Source organism: Zingiber officinale, chromosome 9B (assembly GCF_018446385.1).
Source record: "Zingiber officinale cultivar Zhangliang chromosome 9B, Zo_v1.1, whole genome shotgun sequence".
Classification (NCBI taxonomy): Eukaryota; Viridiplantae; Streptophyta; class Magnoliopsida; order Zingiberales; family Zingiberaceae; genus Zingiber; species Zingiber officinale.
Window position 1 is genome coordinate 46,972,715 of NC_056003.1, and position 14,494 is coordinate 46,987,208.

The 14,494-nt window shown below is 36.9% G+C and overlaps 1 long non-coding RNA gene across 1 annotated transcript; it reads right to left on the reverse strand.

The window, feature by feature from the left end:
* Nucleotides 1-2,642: 2,642 nt before the first annotated feature.
* On the reverse strand, nt 2,643-4,231 carry LOC122024759. Its single transcript, XR_006123506.1, has 2 exons — nt 3,979-4,231; nt 2,643-2,869 (listed from the first exon to the last, which is right to left on the reverse strand). It is a non-coding gene; the product is annotated as an uncharacterized LOC122024759 (long non-coding RNA).
* Between the last annotated feature and the right edge of the window lie 10,263 nt (nt 4,232-14,494).

The following is a 14,494-nucleotide window of genomic DNA, read 5'->3' on the forward strand; positions in this document are numbered from 1 at the left end:
TTGGATCGCCTGCGGAACTTAACACGTTTGATCCAAAACTTAATCTATTCGTTCTTTTAGGTTTTGACTTGGGTCTCCTGCGGAACTTAACACGTTCGACCCAAATCACCTTAAGTTATTAATTCCATTAAATATTAATTTCCATAATTGGTTCCCAGTACTGACGTGGCGAGGCACATGACCTTCTTGGATATGGGAGCAACCACCACCGACTAGACAAAACCTTTTATGGAAAGCTAATATTTAATTTCCTAAAATAACTTTAGGTTAACCGAAAAGAACAATCAAATCACAAGGGAAAGAAAAACAAAAGAACACTATATCGAAAACAAATTCGAAACTCTAGAATCGTATGCCTCTTGTATTTAGTATTATTTCCAAAAATAACTAGTATGATGCGGAAAGAAAAATTACTAGTTATACCTTTTAGAAAGACCTCTTGATCTTCTACCGTATTCCTCTTCTAACCTCGGACGTTGTGTGGGCAACGATCTTCCGAGATGAGAACCACCAAGCACCTTCTTCTTCCTTACAAGTTTCGGCCATCAAAACTTCTCCTAGGATGAAGAGGTTCGGCCACCACCACCATGCTCCAAGGGATGCTAGAAAAGAGGCTTCTTTTCTCTCCTTCTTCTCCTTCTTAGATCCGGCCACCAAAGCTATCTCCACCATGAGAAAGTTTCGCCACACAAAGGAGAGGAAAGAAAGGGCCGGCCACACCCAAGGAGAAAAGAGAGGAAAAATAGAATAGAGTCGTTAGCCTTGAAGCCTCCTCTACCCCTCCTTTTATAATCCTTGGTCTTGGCAAATAAGGAAAATTTAATAAAAACTTCCTTAATTCTTTTGCCATTGAAAAGGAAAATTTATTTAATTAAAATAATTTTCTCTTTTCAAATTATAATGGTCGGTCACTCTTCTCCCCAAAACAATGAGAGTTTTAATTAAAACAAAATTAAAACTTCCTAATTTGTTTCTAGAAATTTATAAAATTTCTCAAATAATTTTAATCCTTCATGATTGGTTAATAAAAGAAATTTTATAAATTAAAATCTTTCTTTTAAACATGTGGATAATTTCCAAAAAGGAAAGTTATCTCTAAAATTAAAATCTCCTTTCAATCTACAAATAAGGAAAGATATTAAATCTTTCTTAATCTTTGTAGAAACTAATAAAAGAGAATTTTTAATTTTCAAACTTTCTTTTAAATCATGAATATAATTAAAAGGAAAGTTTTACCAAAATTAAAATCAACCTTTAATCTACAAATAAGGAAAGAGATTTTAACTCTTCTCTTAATCTTTTGTAGAATCTTATAAAAGGAAGGATTTAAATTTTTAAACTCTCTTTTAAATTATATTATCCACATAAGAAAAATTTTAAAATTAAAATTCCTTTTTATTTTAATAGGGACGGCCACATGAATTCACCCATGAACATACCCATGGCCGGCCCTAGCTTGATCTCCAAGCTAGCTTGGCGGGCCCCTATAGGATGGGTAAGAAGGTGGGTATAGGTGGGTATAGTACTCTATAATTAAGAGGCTACGATAGGGACCGAGAGGAGGAATTGGTTTTGGTCTCCCGATAAAATTAAGCATCCCGTGCTCGCCCCGAACACACAACTTAATTTTATCAATAATAATTCATTCCACTAGAGAACTATTATTGAACTACCGCACCAATCCCAAATCACATTTTGGGCTCCTTATCATGAGTGTGTTAGTCTCCCTGTGTTTAAGATAACAAATGTCCACTAATTAAGTAAGTTACTGACAACTCACTTAATTAATATCTAGCTCCAAGAGTAGTACCACTTGTAGCTCCCACCCAAATTCTTTACTACTACTCTTAGGGTGAACGTTACTTAACCACTATTTTTTTTTTTATCAAACATGCAATTAAGTGAGACAACAAGTAAGCATAGCATACGGACATATGTAGCTTATATACTTCTACTGCCCAATCAAATAGAACATGCCTACTGTACCTAAATAAGCATAGCTACTTGACTACTGATCATATGTACAACATGCCTCTATATCTATTAAAAGAATGTAGTGATTCATTCTGAGATTTTAAAAAAAACTACGGTACTTAAGTTTCAAGGCAGCAACATAAAAAGGGAAATCTGTATTGCATGCTGCAATTGTAATGGGAAGAAAATTCCAGCAACTTTCAAATTTCCTATTTGCATACTACTGGTTACGCATAAGATTTCTGCTATACAAGATTTGCATGCATTTACAATAGAATTTCAAAGAGACTCAACTTCAATAATTACCAGTCCGACTTAAATCAAGCAGTACCAAGAAACGTTTCAGCAATACTAGGTAACCAATCAATTTACTGTAATAAAACTTGTTGATCACAGAAACTGATCCTACTGCAGAAATTTCATGCTATAACAGAATCTAAAGCAACTGAGCATACCACTTCACACTTCTAATTAAGTTTGCAAACTGAAAATCAGATATGAACTTCCTTTATAAAAATCGAACTCAAATCAGATATGGTCTTACTTCACACTTGCTGATCCGAAACAAGCACTTACTGCAGAAATTCCAAGCAGCACTTAACCATAACAAAAGAATCATTAAAGCTAACCAAATATAGCAAATGAATCTATCACTACAGCAGAAAGAGTTAAGATGAATCATACGGCAGATTCTCATTGAAGCAATCTATACCAATCCTTAGCAATGCAAAATAAATTCTACTCTAGCAGTAACTAAAAACACCAGCAGGTACGATTTATAAATTCTTCTAGCAAGGTCCCAAGCTTCCATATCAGCCACCACACACACACCATCAACGACTCCCTGTCGCCTTCTTCTACACCACTTTAGCTTTTCCTTTATTTTTATCCGTATCTGCAGTAGGAGGACAGTAGTATCTATAAGCTAAAAGCTTAGTAAGTGCTTTCTACTCACAAAATCCGATAAGGAATGCATAAGCATAACAGAAAACAGGAAGTACATGCTCAACATGAAAATAGCAAATAGAACTACATCATGCATCTCTAAAGGAAACAACCATTTAACTTGCTAGAATTTGCAACTGAGATAAAAGAAAGAGCTTGTTCTGTTTGTTTCCAAATTAATACTTTTATACTTTAAAATAATATTCAACTTAACTTGGGCCCGGCATTGTACCACTTTGCGCGCCTTTCTTAATGAGAATTGAGGTAGCTAATCCCAAAACCATTAAGACACTTCTAGACCTTATGTCTAGGGGCAACTTGGAGCCCATCCCTTGGACATTGTGTCCGGTACATGCCTTTTAAAAGTAAAATACTTTTCTTTATATACTTCTTTAATTACTTCTTCTAAATAAATGCCTTGGCATCTATTTAAACACTTAGTGTGCCTTGATTCTAACTTCTGAAACTTAGGATCAGATTGTATCTTAATATTTCTTTACTTGTACTTCTCTCATTTATTCAACAAACAAGAGATTTTAAACTACATGGCACTGATATAAAATATTATCCAGTACATGTTCAAATAAACTCCACAATAATTAAAGAAAGAACAACTATATCACTGAAATATAACATGATATGTTCAAACCAAATTCAACAGCCAATAACAGAACTACATGGTCATAGATGGTAATCTTAGTTAGGCTCACAGCAGTAAAAGTTTCCACACATCAAGCTTGTAACAACTAACTTATTCATAAACCAACAATCTTTCATCATGCTGTAGCTTGAAGTAATTTGTATCTACTTAAACATGCTTGAATTGTGAGGTAAACACATCAAAAACCTGCTGTGATAAACAAAGGAAACATCAAGATTCTGTCCGTGTATTAAAAATAGCCAAAAGAACCTATCCCAAATCTTAAACCGGATTGTAAAACAAGGGTTGCAATCAATTCCATACTCTAGAATGAAAAAACTGCTCTTGTTCATTACACAATAACAAAACGCAAACGAAAACCCCGAAAGCTACTCCTACCGCAGGTGAGAAGCACTTACATCGGGTTCTTGGACTTACAACCGAAGAGAAGTGTCCTAGGGTTTCGGTAGAGCTTCGTTTCCTCCCGTTTCCTTGTGTTCCCCGAGCTTCCCCTGCCGGAATGGTCACCCACGGGTGGAGATCGGCCGGAAAACACCTCGCCGACGCCGGAGGGAGGAACCCTAGCCTTGGCTGGGGTTTTCGCCCGAGAGAAGAAACGGCGCCGCGTGCGTGAGGAGAAGGGAAATTTTGAGAGAAAATTTTAGGTTTTCCTCTCTTAACTTAACCTCTTTTACAACCTAGGTTATTTTATTAAATACCATACCTTAAATATATTTCTCTCCCTCTTAGGTTAACACAGCCCGCTGGCGCAGCTGGTCAGCTGAGTTTTGCTTGAAGCCACAGGTTTGGATTTCAAATCCTCAGTCGCGCACTTTTAATTCCAATTTATTTTAAACGTTCCCAACTATAGCTTAAATATATTTCGCTACATACTTGGTTAACAAATCACGCGCAGCTCAGCTAGTCGGGCCGGTTTCGCTTGGGTCAGTCCGACCCGAGGTCGTGGTTTCGAATCTCACCTTCTACATTTTTGGTCAAAACTTCTTTCTTTTGTAACCCTACTAAACGACCTCCAAAAATTGTATAAAAATACTCTAAAAATTCCTAAAAATCCCTAGAATATTTTAAAAGTATTTTCAAACATTTTCAAAGATATTTAGAACTCAAAGTAAGGAGAATTGGGTCGTTACACCACTCAACTTCATCGTCATGTCGGACTAAGTCCACCTGCAGGGTTTAACATGACAATCCTTATGAGCTCCTCTTGGGGACATTCTCAACCTAGATCACTAGGATACAGTTTCCTTCTATAATCAACAACACACACTATAAGTGATATCATTTCCCAACTTATCGGGCTTATTGATTCATCGAACTAAATCTCACCCATTGATAAATTAAAGAAATAAATATCAAATATATGTGCTTCTTATTATATTAGGATTAAGAGCACACACTTCCATAATAACTGAGGTCTTTGTTTCTTTATAAAGTCAGTATAAAAGAAACGACCTCTAATGGTCCTACTCAATACACTCTAAGTGTACTAGTGTAATTATATAATTAAGATAACTAATACCTAATTACACTACGACCTTCCAATGGTTTGTTCCTTTCCATTATGGTCGTGAGCTACTGTTTATAATTTATAAGGTACTGATAACATGATCCTCTGTGTGTGACACCACACACCATGTTATCTACAATATAAATTAATTGAACAACTATATTTATCATAAATGTAAACATTTGACCAATGTGATTCTTATTTCTAGATAAATGTTTATACCAAAAGCTAGGCTTTTAGTATACACTCTAGCACAAATAAGTATTAAATTATTGAATTAAGTAAAAGTTAATCAATAAACTATTGATAATGATTAACTGTTATTGAATTAATAATAAATTATTTTATTTAACCTTAACTAAAGTTTAACTTAATATACCTAAATCTAAAATTAATCATTTTTAGAATAATTGATTAATGATTAATCAAACTTAAATGAATAATTATACCAAGTATATAGAGATAATTATGTAAATAATAAAATTTATAAACATAAGTGTTACTAACCCTAAATCCCCCAAAACACTTAGGTAGAAAAATGTGCTAAGGCTTTGAAATTTAATATACTCAAACCTTAGTGTTAATTTGAGGAGATATAAATTAAGGAGGAGTAATAAATTCAGCGGGAGGATCAAATTTCTTTAAATGTTTACTTAGAAAATTGTTTCCTTAAGCTTTTTCATTAAATATTCCTTAGGAAATTTTCTTCTCTAAAAATTCCTTAGAAGATTTTTCTTTAAAATTCCTTTTGAAAATCTTACTTAGAAAAATTCCTCCTTAAAACTGTTTTGAAAATCTTTACTAAATGATCTTTAGAAAACATTTACTAAGAATATCGTCCCTTTTGTAAATATTTACTTTTCTCAAAAGTTTCTTTTAGGTTTACTCAGAAATTTTGGAAATAAATTTGTCAGATTTTTTTTCCTTGAAAAACCTTTTAAACGGTTCAGAAAATTAATTTGAAAAGTATGTTTATCTGTTTCCCTTTAACTATTACATAATGCTTGATCTCACTATGTTATCAGATTAAGGGGGAGGATTAATAGCTATAAATATTGCCATTTTTTAAAAAATATTATTACCCGTTTTGTAAAATTGATTTGAAAACTGCTTCAAATTTTTTAGCATTTTCAAAGATTTAAAGTTTTTTTTTAACTTTATCAGCCTTATGAATTTTAAAAATGTTTTCATACTTTATTTTTTAAGTTAGCTTTAAATCATCAGTTTGACAACTATTTAAGTTTTTGAAATAGTGCTTTAAAAGAAGTTTTTTAAAAAAAATCTTGGTTTCAAAATCTTAGACACTTAGCTCTTTTCAAAATATTCTTTTCTTTTGTTTTGAATTTTTTTAAAAAAATCCTCTAACCTTAAAGTTAAATTTTTGCAAAAATATTTTGTAACTTTTGGAAAGTTAGTAGATTTTGAATTTTTTTTAGTTATTTGGATATCCTAACATAAAATTTTAAAACCTTCATTTTTGAAAAATTACTTTATAAGATGGCTTTAAAAGACTTTTCCAATATTAGTAACTTATTTACTAAAACATTCATTTGAAAATCACTTAACAATTTTTTTTAAAATTATTAACTTATTCTCATAGTTAACTCCCCTAAGTAATCCTAGAAAAGTTTTCTGCTGTCTTTCCTTTACTTAGTCAATTTTCCCTAACTTGTCTATACTTATTTTTTGATGAATGTCAAAGAGGGAGGGTTAGGTGGATTAAGTTAGCAAAAATCTAGAAAAAACACCAAAATCAAAAATCTAGACAAAACACCAAAAATAGTCTAAACTTGGAAAACCATATCATCTGTCTAGTTATTTTTGTATATTTTTTATTAACTTAACTCAGGTTGTCATTGCATCAAAAAGTAAGAGATTGTTAGTATGGTTAGCATTAACGGTCTAACTCAGATTTTGATGAATGATAAAGTAAGTTAAATTAGATTTGTTGTGATCTAACGATCTAACTGAGTGTGCAGAAGAAGTTCAGATATGTCGACGGGCCGACCAGATATCTGGAAAGAAATCTAGCTAGGTCGACGGGCTGACCAAATAGCTGGTACGAAGGCCAGATAGGTTGACGGGCTGATCGGATATCTAGCACGAAGTCCAGCTAGGTCAACGGGCTAACCTGATAGCTGGCACAAAGTCTAGATAGGTCAACAGGCTGATCGGATATTTGGCAGGATGGTAAGTTAAGGTAAGTCATTGGAGGGGAGTGACTTGGTGAGAACGTGTTCCCCGTTTAAGGGAACTATAAGTGTCAATCCAACTTAAATCCATTTTAGAAATCTAAGTTGGGATCATGACTAGATTCTGGTCTCGAGAAGATAGAATCTAATTACTACTTTGTTTTATATTTGTGGTAACTTTTGTTTTGTTGGGTAGTATAATGTTTATTACCTCAGACTAATCTTTTTCTTGTAGGAAAAAGCTTTTATTGGAAAAAGGGGTTCGGGCGCCCGAAGCTGGTCTAGGCGCCCAGAAGGGATTCGGGTGCCCGAAATGTAAAAGTTTATCTCGTCACAATATGGAGTGCGCTGATTAGTAGACCGACGTCATGGTCCAAGCGCCCAAAAGGGATCCGGGCGCCTGGAGCTACCTATATAAGGAGTCCTCCACCTGAAGCAAAAACACACAACTTCTTTCTACGATTTCTCTGTTGTGAACTGTTCTTGTGATGCTACGAAGCTCCTCCGACAATCTATGACTCAATTCCTTTTTCCTTGTTGTCGGTATTCTTTTCATAATTCTTGTACTAAATCGTGTAATACTTTTATGAATTATTAGTGATTGCCCGATGAAAGCACTCTCACGTGTGGGCCTTGGGGTAGGAGTCAACGAAGGATCTGAACCAAGCAAAATTGGTTTTGTTAGCATTGTGTTTAATTTTATGTTTCCGTTGCTTACTCAATAACGAATTTTCGACGATCGCTATTCACCTCCCCCCTAGCGAACTTTACGATCCAACAGTGGATACTCCAGTACTACCATTAGGAAGTACATTAGCTAACTCTAGCGATTGTATGACCAGGGGGGCCTGTGATAGAGGGTAACCCTTTAGACAGACTTTCTAGAGTTACTTCTTTACTTAATGTGTTATAACTTGGGTAGACTCTCTGGTATGACTTTCGTAAGGTTGTATCAGACTCTAGTTAAAAGCCCTACAGGAGTATAAGAATGGAGTTAGGTAGATGAACAATGCATAGGGACATTAACTAGCATCATAATAAAAGTGAAATCCTAGAATCTATCCATCTCCAAATTCAACTTCACCTTCTCCTTTCTTCTTTCTCTTTTGTCTAAACCTTCTCTTCCCTCTTCTCAACCTCTCTTCTAGCATTTGAGAACCAACCTTTAATTGTTTAGATAATTCACTGTGTGAAGTTAACTAGTGCTTAATCAACAGTCCCTGTGAATTCAATATCTTGTTTATTACTGACAATGTAACCGTGCACTTATGGTTCGTAACATGTGGCGGCAAAGTACCACCAGTGGCTCCCTATTGTTGTTGTTGTTGTTGTAGTAGTAATCTTTGTACTCTGGCATTGATGAGTAGATCTAGGTCTTCTAGTGCCAGAGTAATAGTAGTGAGTCTTCCAACTTCTTCCATCCCTGATTCTCAAACTCAAGCAAAAATTTCCAGAGACGGCGCCAAATTTGATCCTGTCTAAAAAGTACAGAGATGACTCGCTGGTCATGATGAATCGGAAGTTGACTGGTAGAAAACCTTTCACTCCATAGGAAAGCTTCCTTATACTCTTGCGTACACAAAGACAAGCCAACAAAATCGTCAATGCCAAGAAAGCAGGGGGGAGTCCCCGACGAAGGCCCTCCGATGCTCAAATCAGTACAAATCTAGATGGGTGAATGAAGAACAGTAAGAACATGCAAGCGAGAATAAAGTTATAGATGTTCAGAGAACATACCTCCACCACGGAGAGGACTCCCCCTTTATATACCACCTCTTAGAAAACTCTATAATCATGAGGTGGCAAAGTATGCCAGAGTTTGTTAGGTAATGCATAATATTTATCCAAGTAATCTTCCTTTTACCTACATATGTACCTCTTTTGTCATTTTTAGCTTCTATTATTGTTAGCTAGAGCCCTAGAGCCAATCATTTGATGATTGTATATTGGACTTATTGTATCATATTCTATATAAATAAAGGCATTTGGATTTTGGTTATTATACTTACTTGTATTGGTGCCAAATAAACTAAGTATAATAATGTCCCTGAGTAGACGGTTCTCACCTATATCAATCGGTTAGTTGAAACGATAGTGAGATGATATAGGGAACACTACTCTTAATCATTCCTAGTCGAGTATTAACATTCAGGGACAATGTTAATGCAATAAGACTAGCATGTAGGTCAACTCGATGACTTGATCTCACAAGTCATGGATATAGAGATATCAAGTTAACACATGGGTATACATTAGAGAATGTATACTGAATGACCCGCCATGAGAAAGTATCATGGATCATTATATGAGTGTCATATACTTTCTCATGTGGCTATTAGTATGACTACTAGTCCTTAGACCTGAAGTCACCATAGATCCCTACATAAGGAGTTATGTACTTTGGTTTCGTCAAACGTCACCCGTAACTGGGTGGATATATAACAAATTATGCAGAGGGATGTGAGTGATGTAGATGGGATCTATCCCTCCTATATGACGGGAGAGACATCGGTATTCTTGATAGAGTGAGACCACGAAGTGCATGGGCATGCCCAAATGAATCAATATAGGATATTGAGCTCATTTGATTTAGTGAGTCTACTTGGAGTTCAAGATTTAGATTGGTCAGAGGATGACACGGTCTATGTCTCACATTGACCAATCTAGATGTCTAGGATAGAAGGACACTTGTCATATATTGTGAGGAGTCACAACTAGTAGTCACAAGGTGATGTTGGATCTCAACATTCTTGTAACTTGGGTAGTAATGATGTGTTGCTAGATACCGCTCATTACTTATGCTCCTAAATGGGTTTAGGGACATTGCCAACGTTACAAGAACCTATAGGGTCACACACTAAGGACAATTAGATGGAGATTAAGTTCATATGATGAACCAAGAGGACTTGATTCATTTGATGGATCCAATTGGATTAAGAGTAATCCAAATGGGCTAATTGAGTTAGACTCAAGTTGATTCATGTATACAATGAGTCTAATTTAGATTTTGACTCATTGAATCAATTTAATTAAATAAATTAGATTCATTATATTAAGTTGGCTTGAATCAAATGGTTGGATTCGATCAACCATGGAAGAGATTTAGTCAAGTTTGACTTGACTTGAGAGGAAGATTAAAAGTCAAGTTTGACTTGACTTTATGCCACCTCATTGGTGAGTTGGCATTGATATGGACTAATGATGTTACTCCACATCATCATAGGTGCCACTTCATGGAAGTTACAAAGTCATTGTCTTTAATAGCTTCACATTAATTGCACTTAATGCAATTTTGGGAGTTACACAAAGGAGAGTGGCCGGCCACTTTTGGTTTGAATGAGAATTCAATTTTTCATTCAAGTGTGCATTTTCTTCCTTCTTCCTCTCAAACTCTCCCTCTCCTCCTTCCTTGGCCGAACCACATAGGTGCTAGCACACCTTGGTTTTTGGTCACCTCCACCTAGTGTGTTCGTGTGGATACGTGTAGAGAGTTGTCTACGTTGACAACTTCGAGATCCGGCGTATCGAGGACGAGCGGGATACACAAAAGGGCACACAACAAGGGTACAGATCTTCATCATGTAGATCTAGAAGTTTTGTAACTCGTACTCGTATGTTTTTCAAATTTTTCTTCGCACGAGATCCGTTGGCTAGGGTGATTCGGGGTTTCCGCGACGCGAAGTATCAGAGCCACGTGCGAAGCTTGTACGAGTTTAATTTGATTTTTATGAAAAATTAAAGCTTCTGTACATTTCTGTAAATTTATGATTTTTATAGTTTTAAGAGTAATATTTCTCGTAGAAGCGAAGCACAAGTGTTTATACACTTGTAGGCTTCGACTACCGAGAAGTTTTTCCCAAAATCCTTTTGAGATAGCGGGATAAGGTGCTCTTGGATCGCTTAGGAGCAACTCGCGATGGTTAGATCGTGGGTAGGGGTACTACCCCTAACCCCGCAAGGGGATTTGCTCCGCGATTGCGCCCGAAATCGCTAATCGGGACCGCCGGGAAAAATTTACTCATAAAATCTGTAAAATTATGAAAAATTACAGAAAAATTACAAAAATATATAATTTTGAATTATATATTAATTTTGTGATAGTCATGGCCCAAAGATCCAATTCAATTGGATAATTGTGTTGTAATTCATAATACGGCCTGCGTGCCGTTATGTGATGTGCATGCTTGTATTTTATTTTTCGCGACCTGCGCGTCGTGCCTTTCTTTTATTCTGGTTGTAAATTAGATTTAGACTCGAATGTACTCGAGTTTCAAAATTGAAATGTACAAAAATTGGAGCTGTGGAAGGTCCACTCGAGACGGAGTTACGAGGAAGGCGCGAGCAACACAAGGTGGTCAAAAGGAAGGCGCTTGAGAAGTTGACCTTAGGTTGACCATCCGGTCTTCTCATTGGCTTGAGAAGATCGTAGTAGGGCCATGACTAATCACAAAACTTAGTTAATTACTTGTGTATATGATGCATGTTTAATTAAGTAATTAATTAGTGCCTAGCGATTAAGATTAGATCTAAATCGTGCACAAGATGCACCCTTACGATTAGATTAGATCTACATCGTGTACAAGATGCACTCTATCGATTAGATTAGATCTATTTCGTGTATATGATACAACATCATTTAGATTAGATCTAAATCACGACAACTCAAAATGCCTACCATGTCGTGATACCTACCACTACCTCGATCGCATGATGTTGTTGAATCTGCCAAAGCAGAGCAACATATACTATCTTGGTAGGGTACGGAGGGACAATCTTGGTCCCGCCTATCAACGCATGGGCGATTACAAACTCAATTAGATTGAGAATTCCTAGTTTACTCGGTTGGATCGAGTACAACTATAGGCATTCTTCCAATGGTTGGAAAGGTAGGACAAAATCACGTTTATATTAATTCTCGGGCGTATTAGCCAAAGCTAACTCGAGTTTTAATAGAAATGCGGATTTTATCCTATAAACAAGAGTTGCATAGAGATGTAATTGGTAATCGTTACCTACCGATCATACTAAGTCGTGGGCATATTAGCCAAAGCTAACTCAAGGGTTAGTATGATGTGGATCTTGTCCCACATGAAATTATAGAATTCAGTGGGAGCATCATTTAGTTAAAGGCCTAATTAAATGATTTAGAATATGGTATTTATTTCTGCTTTTATTTCTGTTGTAGATTACCGTGACGTCGAATACGAACACCTTCTCTCTGCGATCTGTCCTTGAGAAGGACAAGCTCAACGGAGCAAACTTCCTGGACTGGTACAGGAACCTGGGAATAGTTCTCACTCAGGAACGTAAACTGTACGTTCTGGAGCAGCCCATTCTGGAGGTCATACTCGCGACCATGAACTCAAAGCTTCAGAAGCAACACGAGTTAATGGGCGCTTACGATATGGTTGAACATCTTCGTCAACTGTATCAAGGTCAAGCGAGGCATGAGAGATTTGAGATCTCAAGGGCACTGTTTCAGTGCAAGATGTCAGACGGGGCTCCTGTAGGCCCATATGTACTCAAAATGATTGGGTACATAGAGAACCTACAAAGGTTGGGGTTCCCACTTGGCCAAGAGCTGGCCACTGACCTGATCTTGCAATCCTTGCCGGATAGCTACAGTCAATTCGTTCTAAACTACAATATGAACGAGATTGACAAGCCACTGCCCGAGCTGCTTAGCATGTTAAGAACTGCTGAGCTAAACCTTAAGAAGGCTAAGCCCAACACTGTTCTGATGGTTCAGAAACATAAGGGCAAGGGCAAGCCCAAAGGCAAGGGAAAGTCCCAAGCCAAGGGCAAAGGCAAGGCACTGAAGCCTAAAGGGGGGGTCGCCAAGGATGCTACCTGCTTCCACTGCGGTCAGACCGGGCACTGGAAGAGGAACTGCAAGGTATACTTGGAGGATCTTAAGAAGAAGCGAAGTGAGACTTCCACTTCAGGTATATATGTTATAGAAGTCAATCTATCTATTTCTACATCATGGCTATTAGATACTGGATGTGCTTCTCACATTTGTACTGATGTGCAGGCGCTGAGAAATAGCAGGGCATTGACAAAGGGCGAAGTGGACCTACGAGTAGGCAATGGAGCAAGGGTTGCTGTTGTTGCTGTAGGAACTTACTTTCTATCTCTGTCCTCTGGGCTTGTACTAGAGTTAGTCGATTGTTGTTATGTGCCTGCATTAACTAAGAACATTATATCAGTTTCTTGTTTGGACAAGAAAGGTTTCTCGTTTACTATAAAGAACAAATGTTGTTCCGTCTATTTAAACGATATGTTCTATTGTAGTGCACCTCTGATTAACGGACTCTACATTCTAGATCTTGAAAGCCCTATCTATAACATAAATATCAAGAGGTTCAAGTCAAATGACCTGAACCAAACCTACATCTGGCACTGTCGCTTAGGTCATATAAATGACAAGCGCTTATCCCAGCTCCATAAGGATGGTATGCTGGACTCATTTGATTTTGAATCATATGAGGTATGCGAGTCATGCCTACGAGGCAAGATGACCAAGACTCCCTTTAGTGGGCACAGCGAGAGAGCAACTGATTTGTTAGGACTCATACATAGTGATGTATGTGGCCCTTTCAATGTTGCTGCTAGAGGCGGTTATAGGTACTTCATCACATTTACTCATGATTTCAGTAGATATGGTTATGTATACTTGATGACACATAAGTCTGAATCCTTTGAAAAGTTTAAAGAATTCAAGAATGAAGTACAGAACCAGCTTGGCAAGAGTATTAAGATACTTCGATCCGATCGAGGTGGAGAATACCTTAGCCATGAGTTCTGTGACTATCTAGCTGAGTGTGGGATTCTATCCCAACTCACTCCTCCTGGAATACCACAGTGGAATGGTGTATCCGAAAGGAGGAATCGTACCCTATTAGATATGGTACGATTAATGATGAGTCACACAGATCTTCCGACATACCTATGGGGTTATGCTCTAGACACGGCAGCTTTTATACTCAACCGAGTTCCATCCAAGGCCGTGATAAAGACACCATATAGGATATGGACTGGGAGAGATGCCCAGGTGTCTTTCATGAGGATTTGGGGTTATGAGGCTTACGTTTGACGTCAAGTCTCAGACAAGTTAGGACCCAAATCCGACAAGTGCTATTTTATTGGATATTCCAAGGAAACTAAGGGATATTACTTCTACATTCCCAGTCAGCACAAGGTAGTTGTGGCAAA